The 17565-nt window shown below is 44.2% G+C and overlaps 1 protein-coding gene across 8 annotated transcripts in view; it reads right to left on the reverse strand.

The window, feature by feature from the left end:
• Positions 1–17565, reverse strand: part of ZBTB37 (zinc finger and BTB domain containing 37) — a 189167-nt gene that overhangs the window by 170980 nt on the left and 622 nt on the right. The gene's annotated exons all lie outside the window — the stretch shown is intronic.

Consider the following 17565-nt stretch of genomic DNA (forward strand, 5'->3'; position numbering starts at 1 on the left):
ATAAAAGAAACCCAAGCCCACAGTGCATGGTGTGCTCAAAATAGTTGCAGGATTACCTTACAACAAACATGTGCTATACATTAAACTATGTCCTTGGTCTAAATAAGTATTTATAAAGCTGGAGCTAAAAGCATCACCCATTAGCAGGAGCTATCCCTGGGGAACAAAGAGTTAGTACAATGTAAACTGCACATTTACCTTCCACACGAGAGGCAAATTATAAACCGGTGTTCATTATATATTGTGCAATACCATTTCAAATGTGTGTCATAATGCTCCTTCAGACATGTTTCCAAACGCCAAGAGTTAATGTCACGTAGGTATATTCATTGCTATGTAACTGGTTGGCCCTGGGAGTCAAGAGTAGCCACGGTTAGCTGTTTGTGCCAAGAAAACCAGGCTCCTCAAGACTACAAGCAAGAGCTAAATAGCGCTCAACTCCTCACTCTATGTGCGTTTTTATTTTCCCAAAGTCCTCATTGATTTTATGCAAAGCAGGCAGGAACTATTTACAGAATGGGGGAGATTTACTGACCTATTGATTTGTTTATATACCGAGAGAATGTTTTATTTATAAACAGATGTACAAACAGACTGAGAAATGCATACACAATATGCAGTTTAAACGCAAACAAGACCACTAGATGATATGCTGAGTGACCCAAAATGCATGTTTGCAGTATATAATGATTATTAATATTATTTTTATGGTTAGAGTATGCATCTAACTTCAGGAAGCAACGGAGCGCTTTACAGGTCATTGGGGGAAGTGCACAGAGGGATGCAGATTGCAAGGGTCCAATACAAGGATGTGGGGAGCCAGCAATGGGGGCGGGTGGGGTGGCAAGCAATTTGGCAATAAGGGATCTATAAGTAACCAGGGGGAGCAAATTGCCCAGTCTTAATATAGCTGGAGAGTGAGTGGAGCAAGACGTCACAAAGAAACCATTCCTTAAAGACACAGGACTTGAGTGCTATCCCGAAATGTAAAATTGAGGGGGTGGTGTCTGCTGTTGGCGGGGAGGATGTGCCAGAGTCTGGTGGCATTGACGCAGAAAGCCTATCTCCTGGTTGTTTCCTTCCTGCGCCAGAATTCAAGCTTGCACATGTCCTTGCTTCTTGCGTCGGATTCATTGTGTGGGTGATGTGGGGGTGTGGAATGCATCCATGCGTTTGTCAGCAGGGAGCCGCTTCATGGAAGCTGTTGATGGCGACAATGCTGCCTTATAGTGTTTTTTCAACACCATCCAATTTGAGAGTTTTGGAACAGATGGTGAGACTGGAGCTTTGTCCGTGTGATTTACAGTGAACATACAAACCTACACTGTTTGCAGCTTCAAAAGTGTAATTTACAGTGACTACAATGGCATAGATTGTATGCACAAAATCGAAGTGCTTTAAATTCTGAATGCTGGCGTTCATTATCGACCCTCCTTTTGTGTTATGCTACTGCACTTTCACATACTAGGTTGGCTAGTTTTGCAAGGAACAATTTATGGGAAACTGCATCAAAGACACTAGACAAATTCAGGAGCACTAAAGTCCCAATGCCATCTTGGTCTGGACTCGGGTGTAGATGTGGTGAATTATTTGGTGCCGTGAAAAGTCAACATCCTGCATGAAGGGATGCAGAATTTCTTGGATTTCCATAAAGTTCTTTAATTGAGGATTCACCTCCTTTCCATGAGCTTGACCATATAGGGCATGCCAGAGATTGTCCATAGGTAAAATGGGCCAGAGGGCTCTTCAGGTGCTTCTTGTAGTGGGAGTGCACTACTGTCTTCAATATAGCAGGCAATATCCTTGTGAAGAAATCATTGAGCATCAATAGAATAGGTGAGGCAAAGGCATTTTTGAGAGGCAACATTTAAAAAATATTGGGAGACATTGTAACCTACCCACAATCATGGTGTGTTACATTTTGACAACTGGTATGCAAAACATTGTGCGACATGTTATCTTTACTTTGACTACAAATGTCACTGTACACTTTCTGCATTTTTCCTTCAAACTTAGCTATGGTATCACAAAGCAACAGGGAAGGAATTATTTCATAATAACATCTCCCATTTCCCGAGTGATGCAATACAACTCCTTGGGAGGGGGCCTGCTATGATCAGGCGATCCTGAAAGTGATTTCTTGGCCAGGAATATAGATTTAGCATGGAAATTAAAGATCAATAACAGATTTGTATGTGCTGGTTGTCTCCATGCCTACAGGTGAGTTCAAGTTGCTCATCCAACCCCCTTTTTTTCAGATGGAATAGGCGTTCCATAAACAAGCCATTTTCTTGACATTTCTGCTTTTGAAAGAACATTTATATGGCAATAAAGTCATCCTGTTATTAACCCATTCCAAAAAGGAATAGGATTGGTCATCAATATCGAAACCCTTCTGTTGACCACTATGCTCAAAAGGGAAGAGCTGAAGGCCATAGCGAGTGAGCAATTTAAAAACTACAGTTGGCACAGCGGAAAGCTGTGGCCACTGGCCAAGGCTAGTTGCCCATTACGGATTTAAAATATACAGTGGGCATGGCAGAAGGCAGTGGCTACTGGTCATGGCCATAGCTGTTGTCTTGTGTGAGAAACCCGACTGTATTCTTCCACCTACTCCCTTGGAATCTTCCATTCAGGTGGCAAGGGAAGGGCCATCGCTTTTGGATCCCGACCCTGGGGGTGGACAAGCGAGGGATGATCACCTTAGAGGAGGATATTCAAAAGCGAGACATGGTATTCCTCCAGTCCCAATAATACTTCAACCTACTCTCCCTCAGCCTTCATGGGGTACTTTCAATCTCACCCCATCTCCCCCTCTCCATGTCCAACAAATACTGAGACGAGGAGGAGACAACTAAGAGCAGTGAAGATTACCCATAGAAACATGGAGGAAGGTAAGGGAAATCTACTATAAAATAAGGGAAACCTACTATAGAAAGAACTCAAGTTGTCCAATTAATCGAGTCAGGCATTTAATAATGACTACTCACACCTGACTCCACTTGACAGTTTTTTCAGCTATATAAAGCTGTGGTTTTTCACAAGGAGAGCGATCTGGGGATGCTGTCTGGACCAGAGAAGCCAAGGAGCAGAGAGCAGCAGGAGGTAAAGCCTGGAGGAGAACGGCGTGCCGGGCTGCTGGTCCAGTGTTTGTGATGGGCTGCAGCGTGGCTAGGGAGCCGTGCCTCCAAGGAGCCAGAGTAAGGCAGCCTGTATCCTGCTGGTGGCATTCGGTAAACTGCTAGTTCCCTTGGGACGTGTGCCGGTGCCAAGGATGTCTAAGGGGCAGGTGGCGAGACCCTGATCTCAACCCTGTTTATCCAGAGGAACCGCATGTCAACGCAACGCTACCCAGTGAGTGAGAGAAACTTGGGAGCGTGCATTTCAGAGGAACCGCATGTCAACGCAACGCTACCCAGTGAGTGAGAGAAACTTGGGAGCGTGCATTTTACTAAAGCAGGAGAAAGACAGTTTTAAAGCGGCATGGAGCGAAAAAGGAGAGAAAGTGTGTGAAGGATAGAAAGTGTGAAAAATAAGCAGAAGAGAAATGGAAAGAAGGAAGTTGTGCTTGTGGAACGGAAGAAAAGTTAAGTGAAAGAAAGGCATTTGAAGAGGACAAGGATCTACAATGCGAGAGGCTGCCCCCAGAAATTCAAAAAAATATGGGGGTAATGGATAGATGTGTACTGAGAAATGTCTCTCCCCCCCGGACACCCGATGTACTTGGAACTGCCATCTGTTTTTCTTTTTCTGATATATCCAATGCTGACCTCGCTGCCGCCTACTTACTGTCATTACTGCCATAACTTTCAGTTGAATGCCTATGTTTATGATGTTTTTGTTGTATGATAGAACAGTGTGCATTACTAAACCATAGGTTTCAGCACAAATACAGGAGATACAAAATAGTTAATTAAGTAATAGCTAACAAAGCCTGTAGAAGCTCACAGTGGGAATGAGAGAATATATAAGTTGGGTGAGGTCTCGTGCGGGAGGGGGGGGTGGGGGGGCAAAGTTAAAAGTGGATCCCAATATTTTTTCCCCATAGACTGAATGGGGAAAAAACTTTGCACACGACTACAGCCCAAACAGCTGGATGGATTTTCATCAAATTTGCGGCAGGAGCTCGGGCTTAGGTCAAAAAGCGTGCTTGTGTGTTTGGTGGCAATCCAACCAGTACTTTTGTTGAAAATTATTAAAATTTACGCCCCAAAAGATTAGTGATATCTGGGTCCGCTCTGCAAGCCCATTTCCCTGTTCGCTCCGCGGACCGAAGTGTCATTGGCCTGCGATACACAGTGATGTCAGCGAACGTTGGACGCGGTCGATGGTTGGCTGTGCGTCAACGTTTTTAGAAAACGCCGCCATGGTGTATTGGAGGACAGTGCGGCGGCAGAAGGGTCTGGAAAATGTACCATACGCCATTTGTTGGTGGCAAGAAGGGAGGGAGCGGGTGGTGGAGTGAGAAGTGGTTCATGTGACATATGTAGGTAGGTGGAAGAAGACGGAGGAGTGCCTGCAGTTTTCGTGTGTACTGCATCAAGTCGCGGGTAGCTAGACAGGCGAGTACTTTGTGTGGTGATTGGAGGCAGGTGTCATAACGGCCCGATAGCTTCTCCCGTGACCCGTTTGCGGTGACCTCTTTCCGTGGCGAGTGGTGGTAGAGCAATTTTAGAAGGGGAATGAAGTGCACATGACATAGGTTGGATGGGAGCGCGGGTGGCTGTGCTATGCGGATGGAATGCGGTAGTTGGGCACATGGTGGCATGCATGGGTGCAGGAAGTTGATTTGGGTGTGGAAGGATTAGACTCTTGGGTGCATGGGCGAAAGTCGTAGACCATAGGGCATGCACTGAAGAGTATAGGGCTTTAGCATACCCACTGCAGTAACGCAAGTGTGGGTGTGCATCGGGTACAGGGTGGTGATTGCATAGTGCGATGTGTGCGCATTGGTTGCAGTAGGGCAGTGTTGCGAACCGACTGTGGGTAGTTTGGCAGTGACAATATTTTGGGAATGGAAATGGGGACGGCCATAGTATGTGAATGAAAGTGCAGAGGTGTGCAGGACGCATGGATCCATAGTGTTGTGCTGGGAAAGGGTGGACTTGTGTGCATGGCGAAAGTGCTGGGTGCACTGCAAGATCCTTGTGGATGCTGAAATACGGCATCCTGTAGGAAAAGATTCTGATGGCGTGGCTTTGGAAGCAAAGGGAACGTACTCTCAGAGTGTTTAACGGGAAATTACGAGTTGTGTACAGAAATTATAGTGTTCAATGCTGAGGTTTAGTATGTGATTGGTGCAGGCGTTTTTGAAATTTTATAGTCGCCAATAGGCACCACTAAGGGAGTGTTGGAAAATGTGAGTGCAAAGGGAAGAAGTATTGTGTCTGCTTTACTTGGGAGTGGCCCTACCTGTAGCTGGAAAAATGCACATGCCACATCATTGCTTTATGAGCATGGAGCCTTCGCAAATGGAACTGTGGGGATTATCCAAGGAGGATTCAAGGGTGTGGTTCACCGGAAGGGGCAGTGACATATTTACCGAAAGTTCGATGCAGTGAGGTGGGCAGAGATGGACAGACGGCAAGTGCTTATAGCCGGTGATACCTTTGTGCACGATCTGCACAGGTATGCTGTGGAAAGAGGCTGCGATACAGACTTTCAGTTGGAAGGAGTGCAGGCTTTTTGGGCACAGTTTATGAGTGGGGTTTCGGGTGCAAGGATCTCCTTTGCAAGTGTGTGGCCTCTGTTGGTACTGTAGATGTGGTGGTTGTGCATTTTGGAGGGCTACATTTGGGGTACATGTCGTGCTCACGTTTGCTCACTTACTTGAAGAAGTTGATGACAGCTGTGATGCAGATATTTCCTACTACAAAGGTGATTTTCACATCGATGACACCAAGAGGAAGGACAATGGGAGAAAGCCGGTGTAATTTGTCCACAGCCAGAGGTCGGAAGATGTTGGATAAACAGAGGCATGAGCGACTTTATGTCCAGTGCTAGGATGTTCTACACCCACTATGAAAGCATTAAGAACCACCCAGATTTCCAGTGGTTTCAACGAAATGGCATTTTTTTTACCTTCATTAGCAATGCTGTTGTGTTTGCTACTCTGCGTGCAGCGTTGCAGAGAATTCTGTAGAAATTTAAGATAAGCGTTCATCTTCAGTCGCGAAAAATGTCAAGAGGAGAAGCAAAGAGTGAGCAAAAGAGATTAAAACTAGAAGAAAAACGGATGTGTAAGTGCACGTACATAACAAAAACACGACAAAAAGGAAAAAAACTAAATGTTATTAGAGGCAATCCTAAAGACACAATCCCCACCCCTCTTTCACATTCTTCCTCCCACCCCCTGTTTCACATTCTTCCCCAAACAACCCCTGAACCCCCTCCAGTTTCTAGCACGGTAATGCTGCGGATGATTCCACAGGACTTTGAGGATTAGACGATACAAAAATCTGAATCAACGAGGTGCTAGAGGCAATCAAACAACTTGAATCATTAATATCTACAAGATTGCTTGTAAACCAATGAGGGAAGCTTCAATTGTTTTGTTATCCAAGCCAGGTGAAGATCATACTCAATGTGGTAATTATAGACCAATATATCTGCTAAATGTTGATTTAAAGATCTTCACAAAGATATGAGCAAATGGATTGAGAAAACATATAGGCGAGCTAGTGGAACAAAAACTCAGGTAGAATTTATATCAGGAGGTTTGGATATGAGAACATCGGAACAATTTTGGATAATCTAGGAGTGAAGGGTGGAGAGAAAACTACTTTAGTAATGGTATTTTTTGATGCCTAGAAAGACTTTGACAGGGTTAACTGGAAGTTGGTAGTATATACTTTCAGAAGAAGTGTTGCCCTGTCTTCATAGGAGTAATAAATAGTTTACATTGGAATATAATAATCGGCAAATGTACAAATAAATGGGTTAGTGTCAGGCTCATTTCCGTTGTCCAGGGTAACTAGGCACAGATGTCCGTTGTCGCCATATTTATTTAACTTGGCGCTGGAACCATTAACTGCATACATTAGGCAAAATAGATGGGGAGGAATAGAAAATACTAGCGTACGCAGACGATATGACAGTATTAATCTCAAATCCCGCTGAATTTTGGTCCGATACTGAAATCAATGTTTGAAGAAGTGGGGAACTGTCGGGACATAAGATCAACTGGAGTAAGAAAGTAATTTTTCCACTTACAGAGGACTGCAATAAAGATGTACTAGCATCATGGAACTGTACATGGTCGGTGTCTGGAGTAAAATATTTAGGTATACAGATTGTTCGAGATTTTAAAAAGATTGTTCAGCATAATATTGATATAGTAATCGGAAAGTATTAATGGACATTAAAAAAATGGGATAGGCTGATTCTGTCGGTTTGGGCAAAAATGAATGCAATAAAAATTGTTTTATTACTAAAGGTGATAGAATACATTCCCTTCCCCTAATGGTGCCGAAAAAGATTTTAAGGAAGGTTGATGTCGTTTTTCAAAATTGTTTGTGGGGGGTGGGTAAACGAAATGTATCCTACTACGTAGCGCAAAAGATGAGGGGTTTGGATGCCCAGATCTCGTAAAATATGATAGAGGGTGCCTTCTGAAGAAATCTAAATATTATTTTGATAATGAAGAGTTAGCTGGCACAAATTGGTTGAAAATGGGTTTGGGATGATTTGCTCAAAGTTGCTCCGAAGGCGAGGATGGATACAGAAATGAGATTATTAAGACAGAAAGTATTAGGGTGGCTGTATTGGACTCCAGTTAAGATATATAGATTGGGGTTGCTTGAAAATGACTTGTGTTGGGTGTGCAGAATAGGGAGAGGCACTTTATTGCATGAACTCTGGGATTGCTCACGAGTACACACTTATTGGCGGGAGGTACTGGATAGATTGATACGATTTTGGGTATTAGTTTCCCAAGAACAGCAGAACATATGATTTTATTACTGCATGACGGGGGTGTTCCATTGCACGAGAGTTTGATAATACTTTGATGAAGGTCTGGAAAACTAGACATAAACCAACTGTAGATGATTGTAGAAATGCTAATCTTATCTAAATATGAAAAAGTAATGCTGGTGAATAATAGACGAGACAATCTATCTTTTGTGGTGTGGTCCATTCAATAACATATGAGTGAGTTTTTTATTTTGCATTTTGTGCTGTTTTGTACTAGGTTGTGGTTGTGTGTTCTAGGTTTCGTCCACTACCCGTTTACTTATGGATTAAAACATGTTGAAATATGTTGCTTTCATATTTAGTGCTCTTGTAATTGTTACGTCAGATTAAACTGTGTTATAAATTAATGTTCACTGATGCTTAAGGACAATTTTAGTTTGTATAGTGTTGCCGTTGTAAAGGCTATAGTGGATTTTTGTATGAAAATGATCAACAAAGGTTTAAAAAAAGCAAGAAAAACACAAGAGGAGCCACTCTAGCTGTAGGAGATATAAAAAGGTTTACTAGCCAATATAAAAGGCGATCAGACAAACACTGTTTGGGCTTTCCCAGTGGTCCAATTAGAGAGTGAAAACACAATGGAGCTCCATTTAACAACTGTTGAGCCCATGTGTGGGATGCATTGAGAAGGACATTACCAGATAAACCGGTTGTCAGTTCCATCATGGCACGTACAAGAAACGCAATGAGGACCCAGCTTTATATATTCAGTCCATCTAGGAGATGTGGCGAGAAGAGACAGGGGAGAAATGGGAAAAGAATATACCATTCTTCTATCATGTACCGCGAAGGGAGGTGCAAGCAGAATTAGACAGAATAGTAGGCATGGAAGCGAATGGGTGGGGCAAAATACAGGGGCACGTAATACATTTCTGTAAACGCAAGCGCAAGAATGAAAGAGCAGTGGAAGAAAAGGTGCAGAAGCAAAGTTAGTACAGAAGAAATTGTCAGAAGTCTGTATGGAAGGTCGCAGTAGTAACCAATCTCACAGATGCCATGCAGCAGACAGAACAATCAAAAGGATGGGCAAATATTTCAGATAGTCAAAAGGGACAGAGGGGGGGTTCAATGAGCAATTCACAAAAAGGGAGGAGGAGGATTTGGGGGGATTACAACCACGATTTGGAGGAGCATGTTGGACATGTGGAAAGGTCGGGCACATAGCCAAGGAATGTTGAAGCAGACCTCCCATGCAATCCCCACCCAGGAGAACCCCCAACTCAGTATTATGCACCAGACCCCTCAAACCGCAGACCAGTACAAGGATGAGACATCCAAAACCAAGCCATAGCCCCAGGACCATACATGGGTCCCCAGGATCCGCACAACCCCAGTATGCAGGCCCAGTGCAAGTAACTTCATCCACACAGGGGCAACCCATACAATACCAAACTCCAAATATCATGCAGAATGTCCACCCCAAGTACGTACAGTACCCCAGAAGCAAAATACCCTTCCATTAGGAACAGTGGCACATTATACTGGAGCCAGTGTCCTAGGAAGCAATGTTTCCCCCCTTCCAGGGTCAACCACATATACACAATGGGACAGCCCACAGCGAGCCCTGACAAGGAACCTAAAGTGGGAGTGAGGGTAGGGGAAAGAATGGTCACCTTTATGGTGGAGACAGGGCCACCCGATGCTGTATAATCGAAGGATGGTTTCCACTGACAACCCAAAAGTATGGACACTGAGGGATTCACTTGGGCCATCGTAAAGTTACATTTTATAGAAGAATTGCCCCTTACTATAGGGACTCAAGAGATAGTAGCACCATTACTTTACAGCATTGAGACGCCAGTGAACCCATTAGGTAGGGACCCCTCCTTCAGAAGCTAAATATGACCATTTCATTCACTGACAAGGGAATCATATGTTCTACACTAGGCAGCCATTACAACAGAGTAGTCGCAATAAATACAAGAACTCTGTAACACCAACACAATCCGAGCCCTACCATTACATGAGACTCTAGTCACATATGCAGTGTCCATTTTTATTGGCTGGTTACCAAGCATGCAGAATGCAATATTCGTCCTGCCAGCAGAATTCCTATTCAGACCACCTGTACCACACGAAACAGCCCCAGGGGCAATTTGAACATTACATATAGAGGTAGAAATCATGACGAAAGACACACGGGGTCATTAGGAGTCTGGGGGGAACCCTAAAAGTGGCTGTAACGGATTTACTGCCACAATTACAGTTCTGCCCAATCATGAATCTGCGCTAATTCCGCTGACTGTTACAGCAGGCGGAATTACAGCCAAAACACCAAAGCGGTATTACCACCCAATCACAATTATAGAGACGACGGTAATAGAGCCGAAAACACAGCACAGGTACCTCCAGCTTCCAGGTGGAGGCAAATGCATACAGGTTCCACAAATTAAGCCCCAGGTGAACCAAATCGACTCAAGGGGGCTACATAAGGCCAACGCCTTCCCCAAACAGACTTTCCAACACCATGCTGGCACTAGCCATTGCGAGATGGGACATGCAACTGCTCATGCTGTGCCTGGAACTACCGAGTCACAAAAACCACCCCAGGGCACAGAGAGGAGAGGGAGATACCATGTACGGCAAGCACCCATGCCCAGTATCAGACCCTCACCATGGACCCTCATGGACAGCCAACTGGTAACCCTGTACTGGCACAACAGCGAGACCATAAATGAACTGCTCACCACAATCCAGGGGGCAATTGAGAGCAGGATAAACATCCGTACAGGTGTGCCCCCACAGCTAAAGCTTGCATCTGTCCACAATTCTAAGAAACTGGCCCCTTCCAGCACTCTGTGGTCATGCTGCATGGCATGTCACAGCCAACATGTTGTCTTGTGCTTGGTCAGGTGCTGGAAGCCCTCCTGTGCCATGTTACACGGTAACACGGGTAACACAGGGCTTCTCTGCCCCTCCTGCATAACCCTGATGTCCCAGCGACTGCGTATCCCCTTCTCCACTGCGTCCTTTGCATTGTTTCTAGCCGGCGTTACCCAGCCCACGCTGTGTCCTGAATACACCTTCCCTCGGCCACTGATAGACTCTGCATCCATGCAGTGTTTTTCATTTTACTTACCTGCAACAGCTGACCACTCTGCATCCTTGCTGTTTTTGGCATCTTCCATACCTGCTACTACAGTTGACTTTGCCACCTTTTCATGTGTGGCATCTTGCCTACATGCAGACACTGATTGACTCTGCAACCTTGTTGTGTTCTTGCATTTTTTGACCTATATGCAATCACTGGATGGCCTTTCACAGCTTGTGCTGTGTCTTACATTGTTTACCTGTGTTCATAGCTGCATGCCTGAGGTAGCCCCTCACTCCAGGAGGCAAGGCTTTTTCAGGCTGCAGTGACTTACCTGCTTGTCACAATTGCATTTCTGGTCCTCCTTAATGTAGTTTACCTACTTGTTCCTGCACTTTTTAAACTTGTTTTGTATTCACTATTTTTACTTCTGCCGCCTTCCTGCAATCCCCCCTCCTCCCACTCTCTCCTGCTCTCATGCTATAGCACTTCCACGTTCCGAATGGTTCAAGACCTTTTAAGAACTTTTGTTTTCGTTTTATCCCATCTCCTCATCCCTATACCCCCCTTGTCTTGATGCGCCTTGAAACACAATCTTTGCTGTATAGTGCGAATTACAAATAACCAATAAATACAATAAACAAATAAATCTCTCTGCCCACCACAGGTGCAGGCCATTAAGATACAGTTCCATGCTGTAGCACACATGCCAAATGTCTTTGCAGCCCTGGACTGCACCCATGTGGTGTCCCAGGCATACGAAAACGGTGTACTGCAACAGGAAGCACTACCACTCCCAAATCGTCCAGGTGACCTGCAAGCCCAACCTGTACATCACACACTGCTGTGCCCGCTTCTCCGGTTCCACCCACAATGCCATGGTCTTATGTAATAGTACACTGCCTGGTGTGAGAAACCTAAAGTTGTCTCGCCTGCTAGTCCCCGGGGATCTGTCATCCAGGTGGCCAGGACACAGCCATCGCTTTTGGATCCAGTTCCTGGGGTTGGACCATTGCAGGAGGATCCCCTGGGTGAGGGGTCGTCAGGGAGAGGGACACCGGATAGCAATGATGTTAAGCAAACTAATTTACTTGGAAGGATACATTATGGCTGTGGAGTCCAAAACAAAGTCTATGTATCCATCTCCAGACCAACCTCCTTTCCAGGCACCAAACTTACAAGAAACTTCATCAGCTCCCAGTATACAGCCAACCGTCGAGAAAACCTACAAGTCGGAAGGTTCACAAACTTCGCCTTTTATAGACCCGACGGCCATCACGGTATCACCCGTTTTAAGTAAACAACCGGATAACCATAAGACAGGAGCAAATTTAATGCTGTGTGACAAGACATTTCTAGAGCCAATTCTCCACCACTCAGGGGCAATAAAACGTGAAACGACATTACCAGCACCTCTCTTCAAAGCTCCAATGGTCTAGACTACATCAAACAAAAGTCACTAAAGAAACTCAATCTCTTCTAACAAACAGGACTGCTCCCATTAGCACATCACCAAGATCAGCAGAAGATTTCTTAGGTGACGCAGAGATGATGAACATTACTCAGCACATAACAGACTACGTTCTGCTCCCACCCAAGACCTAGAGATGAAAAAGAACCTAAAAATATGGCTGCCCAACCTCCTCAGTCAAGAAACGAAGGTACCGTCTCAGCAGTGTCTCCTTTCCTCACTCTAGAGGAAAAACGACTTTGCATAATTAGGAAACAAACAAAAAAAAGTCACAAGAGAGGAAAAATCCCTTACCCGAATCTGAGAACGCAAAAAGAACTTACCGAAATGAAGACGAAGGAAAGCCACATCCTAAAAGATCCCGATCCTCAGAGTCTGACTACAAAGGGCCCTCAGGGGAAAAAAACAGCACACTCAGGAATTGAGTTAAACAGACGTAACTATCAAAGTATAAGGTCCCCCAAGTCACTCACTACAGGTCAAAAACCGATTCTTATCACACCAAACATCCAAATGAGAATCAAACTAGATGGATACTGAAAGTGGAACAGATATCTGGCAACTGCGATGAGGTAATTCTCAACAGAAGAGCAGTGATTGAACTATTTCATCACCTACCTAAGCTTCGCCAAATAAGGACCTCTGACTTGAAAATTGTTGACCCAAGCCAACAACACAGAAGGCGGTTTCACATTTATACATCACTTCATCAACAGTGAACAACCTTCTTAGAGCTGCGGCGGAAGACCTATTAAGGACTAGGATACGACCTAACTGAGTCAACCAGGAAGATTAGGGAGACTAAAGCAGGCAAATGGAATCATAGCCTGAAAGTACAACAACGAGATAACTGGCAAAAATCTTTTCCACCTGACTACCCAAGGGCGACAAAGAAAAACGCTGAATATTCACTTAGCAGTCTTAACACGAAACCTAACGCCCATCGGAAGCTTACTGCAGCAAGTGCTACAGCATATGTTAAGGACCCTACTGCCTCGGACAAAACCAAACCAAAATCTAGTAAGAAAGTCGTTGCTGTAGAGATACCATCTACAAGTAACCAAATCCAAAAAACAAATATAAATACAACTACTGGTCTTACAAGAAAAGTACAGAACGATATTCAATCTGCTATGGCCAGCACTGAAACTGGCCTCACATTCCAGACTATGTGGTCTTGGCTCCCGAAGGCTTTGACCCTTCACCGACAAAGATAGCCTCCCATGATCCAAGAGCAGAGTCCCGAGGTGGACCTTCGCCCTGCTTCGACCCAACAAACAATCAGGATGTGCTCATGGAACACTCAAGGATTTTTGCATTTAACGATCCCAGGAGACATTCATCTTGGACACTATGATATCATATGTCTCCAAGAGACATGGCTCACGCAAAGCCCTACACCGTGGATGGCTATGAAATTAGTGTTGCAACAGCAAAAAACGCATCGCTGGCCACCCCACTTCGGGCCTACTAATGGCAACCCATATCGGAAGTGGCTTTACTCTTGCACAAAAACTTAGGGAAAACCAATTCATGCTAACAGTGAAACTAAACTGGTCTGCAGCTAACGCTAAGGAAAAAAAGAGCACAACAAAGTCTATCGTAATCTTTAACACCGACTGGAATCCTTCTATAATGTAACCGAAAAAACTCCTTGCCATGATTGAGGCAGAAATAGACGAAGTACAAGTCATCCACCAGGTTTAGGTCATCCACATTGTAATATGTGGTGACCTAAACGCCAACGAAAAGAAAAGAAAAGAAAAAAAAAATAAGGAGGACAGGGCAGCGAAACAAACGCCAAGAAAACGGCTTCTGAACAACGAGCTACTCAGTGGATGAAACTTATGAAATCAAGAGGTTTCCTTAACCTTGATTCAGTTTTTCCTGACCCAAGTCGAATTCCTTCCTGGGAACGTGATGTTTCACATTCCACGCTCGACCACATCTTTGTCACACAACCGCTTCTCCAGTCAATAAAAACCTTTGAAGTGGTGAGGACGTCTGCTAGTGATCACAATCTTTTACTAACGACTTGGTCTTCACAAATAGCATCTTATGTGAAAATGACCTCCCTCCTAGAGGTAAACAACCAAGGAACTTGGCTGCTATAAGAACCCTGACAGCCTATTAGAACGACTTGGCAAAGAGTGAAGGCCCAGTCCCGGTAGACTACGCTCCTTTACTAACAACCTACAAAGTCACGTCACGAACGACAACGCCATCAAACACACAAATAAAACATGTCTTCGACAAGCTGGTGGTAGACAAAAAGCGTGAAGTAAGGAAGACCATTAGGCACGCAAAAAAACTAGATCCAAAGACTGCCTTAATCGCCATCACTGAAGCAACAAGAACCTACAAAGCTTGGCTGCGGGCCCATCGATCTGTACTATACCAACGTGATGCAGAAAACATCCTTAAGGCCATAAATGGCAACCATGCTAAAGATTTCTGGTCCCTACTCCGCTCAACATCGATAGGCGCTCTGCCTTCTATACAGAATGGAATAGGGGAACTGACATGGGAGAACTATTTTGAGAATCTTTTTCTATCACCAACAATGGCACGCAGGATAACAGGAGCCCTGATTCGCCTTGGATACGGTTGGACAACAAAGTTGACATATTCGATTTAATAAACTAAAAGCCTCTCAAGCCCCGGGCCCATATGGCATAACCAATCTCGATCTGAAAACTAACCCGGAAGCCTGGGTTTGACTGCTAAGCAAGATCTTTGGCCGCTGTGCAGACTCAAAAACCATCCCTCCTTCCTGGAACACAGCAAATGTAGTTGCCATCTACAAAAAAGAAAACAAGGCTGATCAGCTAACTATGGTCCTATAGCCCTCTTAGATCCAATAGGCAAAGTATTTGGATCCTTACTTCTCCGCCACTTTACATCTTGGGCAAGTAACGCCCCCTGTAAAGACCATCTCCAAACAGCGTTCAAAAAGAATATGGGTACGAGCGCAAACATGCTCATCTTGAGTACTTTAAAAAGTAAGGTCCTAGAAGGCAGTACTAGAATATACGTAGCCTTCGTTGATCTTACCCAAGCTTTTGACCGAGTGGATAGAACTAGACTATGGTCAAAGCGGATATGCTGGAAGTGCCCAAACTAAATTCTTGAGCCAATAAGTGCCCTATACACTAACACCACAATGGTGATTCCCCTTAAACCAACAAGCGACTCTTTCGGCTGAGATTACAACAGCGAGAGGTGTGAAACAGGGCCCTCCTCTGGCCCCAGCCCTGTTCTGGACTTATCTAGGAGACTTACAGGAATCCGAGAAGACAATACACTCCTTCCCGCCAAAAATTGGCGGATAAAAACGATCAGTCGCTTACTCTACGTGGACGACTTGATTCTCTTAGACCACACACCAATAGGCCTGCATGGCCAACTAAACAATCTACAGCGATATATGGCAGAGAACAATTTGGACATCAACGAAGGAAAAACCAAAATGACGACAATAGAAAAAACAATCAAAAGGGAAAAGATGAAACTTCGTCTGGGTACCACCATAGTCTAAAGAGTAAGTGACTTCAAATATCTGGGGGTTACCATGGACAGCTCTGGGAACGAAAAAGCTATGCAAGGAGTCCTTTATGACAAAAAAAAGAAAAAAAAAAAAAGTACTGTACAGGGAAAAGCAATTGATATCAAATATGGCCACTTTTCGACAATCCTGGTTTGAGAATTTTACAGAAAGAAGGTAGTACCGTCTCTAACCTACGGTGCAGATGCCATGCCTAATCGCCCCCCGCCCCTGATCTATGGCCAAAGTTGAAAGCGAATTTCTGGAGATCGGTGCTAGGCCTTCCCAAGTCAACTCCAGTGGCATCGATTAGACGCGAACTAAGCCTCACATCGCTAAAGACTTCAGTAAACTGCAAAAGCCTAATGCTGTATACGAAATGCAGACTGACAGACAGTCCGTACGTCTACAAGCTGATAAATACAGAACTGTGGTCCTCCACTTGTGCCATGTTGACTAGATGGAAAGCAGAGAACGTGGCTCTCTTAACCTCTGTTGAGAGCTGCGAAGAGGAACTCATAACCAACCCAGTAAAAGTTCCAAAAAAAAGATCAGAGAACTTGATTGGATAATGACATTAGAAACTGCCAACAAAATCAAACTAACAACACACCTACCACAGAACTACAAAAAATGTGAAGTTCTTCAGAACTACATCAACTTATTTCCGAACAGATCGGCATGCAACTTCTCCATGAGAATTCGACTGAATTGGTAGAAAACTAAAAAAATTCTGGCCATTAGAGGTTTAGCGGCCACAAACACCTGTTGCCCCTGCAACCCTTCCTCAGCCAAAGAAACAATCCGCCACCTGCTTTTGGAATGTCCAGCGACACGAGACATCCGCATCAAATACCTGCATGGTACTTTATCCAATTTTTCTCTTATGGACGAAGAAGTTTGTTGGCAAAAACTGATAGGAGGGGAAAGAACATCATGGATGCTGGCCACAGTAAACATTATGCAATACATAGTTAAAGAGATGTTTCCAGCAATACCCGTGACACCTTATCTCTAATGGACTAGTAGTACTCACCTGCCACAGATGTAGATTACAGAGACAGACAATTTAAGAGACCATAAATTGCAGTTTACTAAACAGATTTATGGATTTTTCTTTGACAACACGACCAGTCATCTCCTTTTTCTTTGTCTACTTTTGTAAAAAAATATTTTTTGATAACATACAAATAAATAAAATAAAAAAATGCCATATCATGATAATTACAGAGGTAAAGGGTAGATTGACTAAATCTGATGGTAACGTATGCAATATTCTACAGTTTCCAGAGCACGGGCTTCTGTCCCTTCGGTGTCACAGAAGCTGTAAAAAATGCCACTGGCCTGGTTTCTCTCCTAGTCTCCACGTACACGACCATTGTACCTAGAATGCACTGCAATGGTAATTATTTATGGCGACCATATACAACAGTCCAATATAGATGTAGGTTAAGAAAATGTGTATGATATGAATATTACTGCTTTGGAATAATTGTGTGCTTAGTTATTGTGTTGTTGGACCGCCCCAGGGATAATCGCCGTGTC

The sequence above is a fragment of the Ambystoma mexicanum genome, chromosome 1q, assembly GCF_040938575.1.
Source record: "Ambystoma mexicanum isolate Mex_15411 chromosome 1q, UKY_AmexF1_1, whole genome shotgun sequence".
NCBI classification, from domain to species: Eukaryota; Metazoa; Chordata; class Amphibia; order Caudata; family Ambystomatidae; genus Ambystoma; species Ambystoma mexicanum.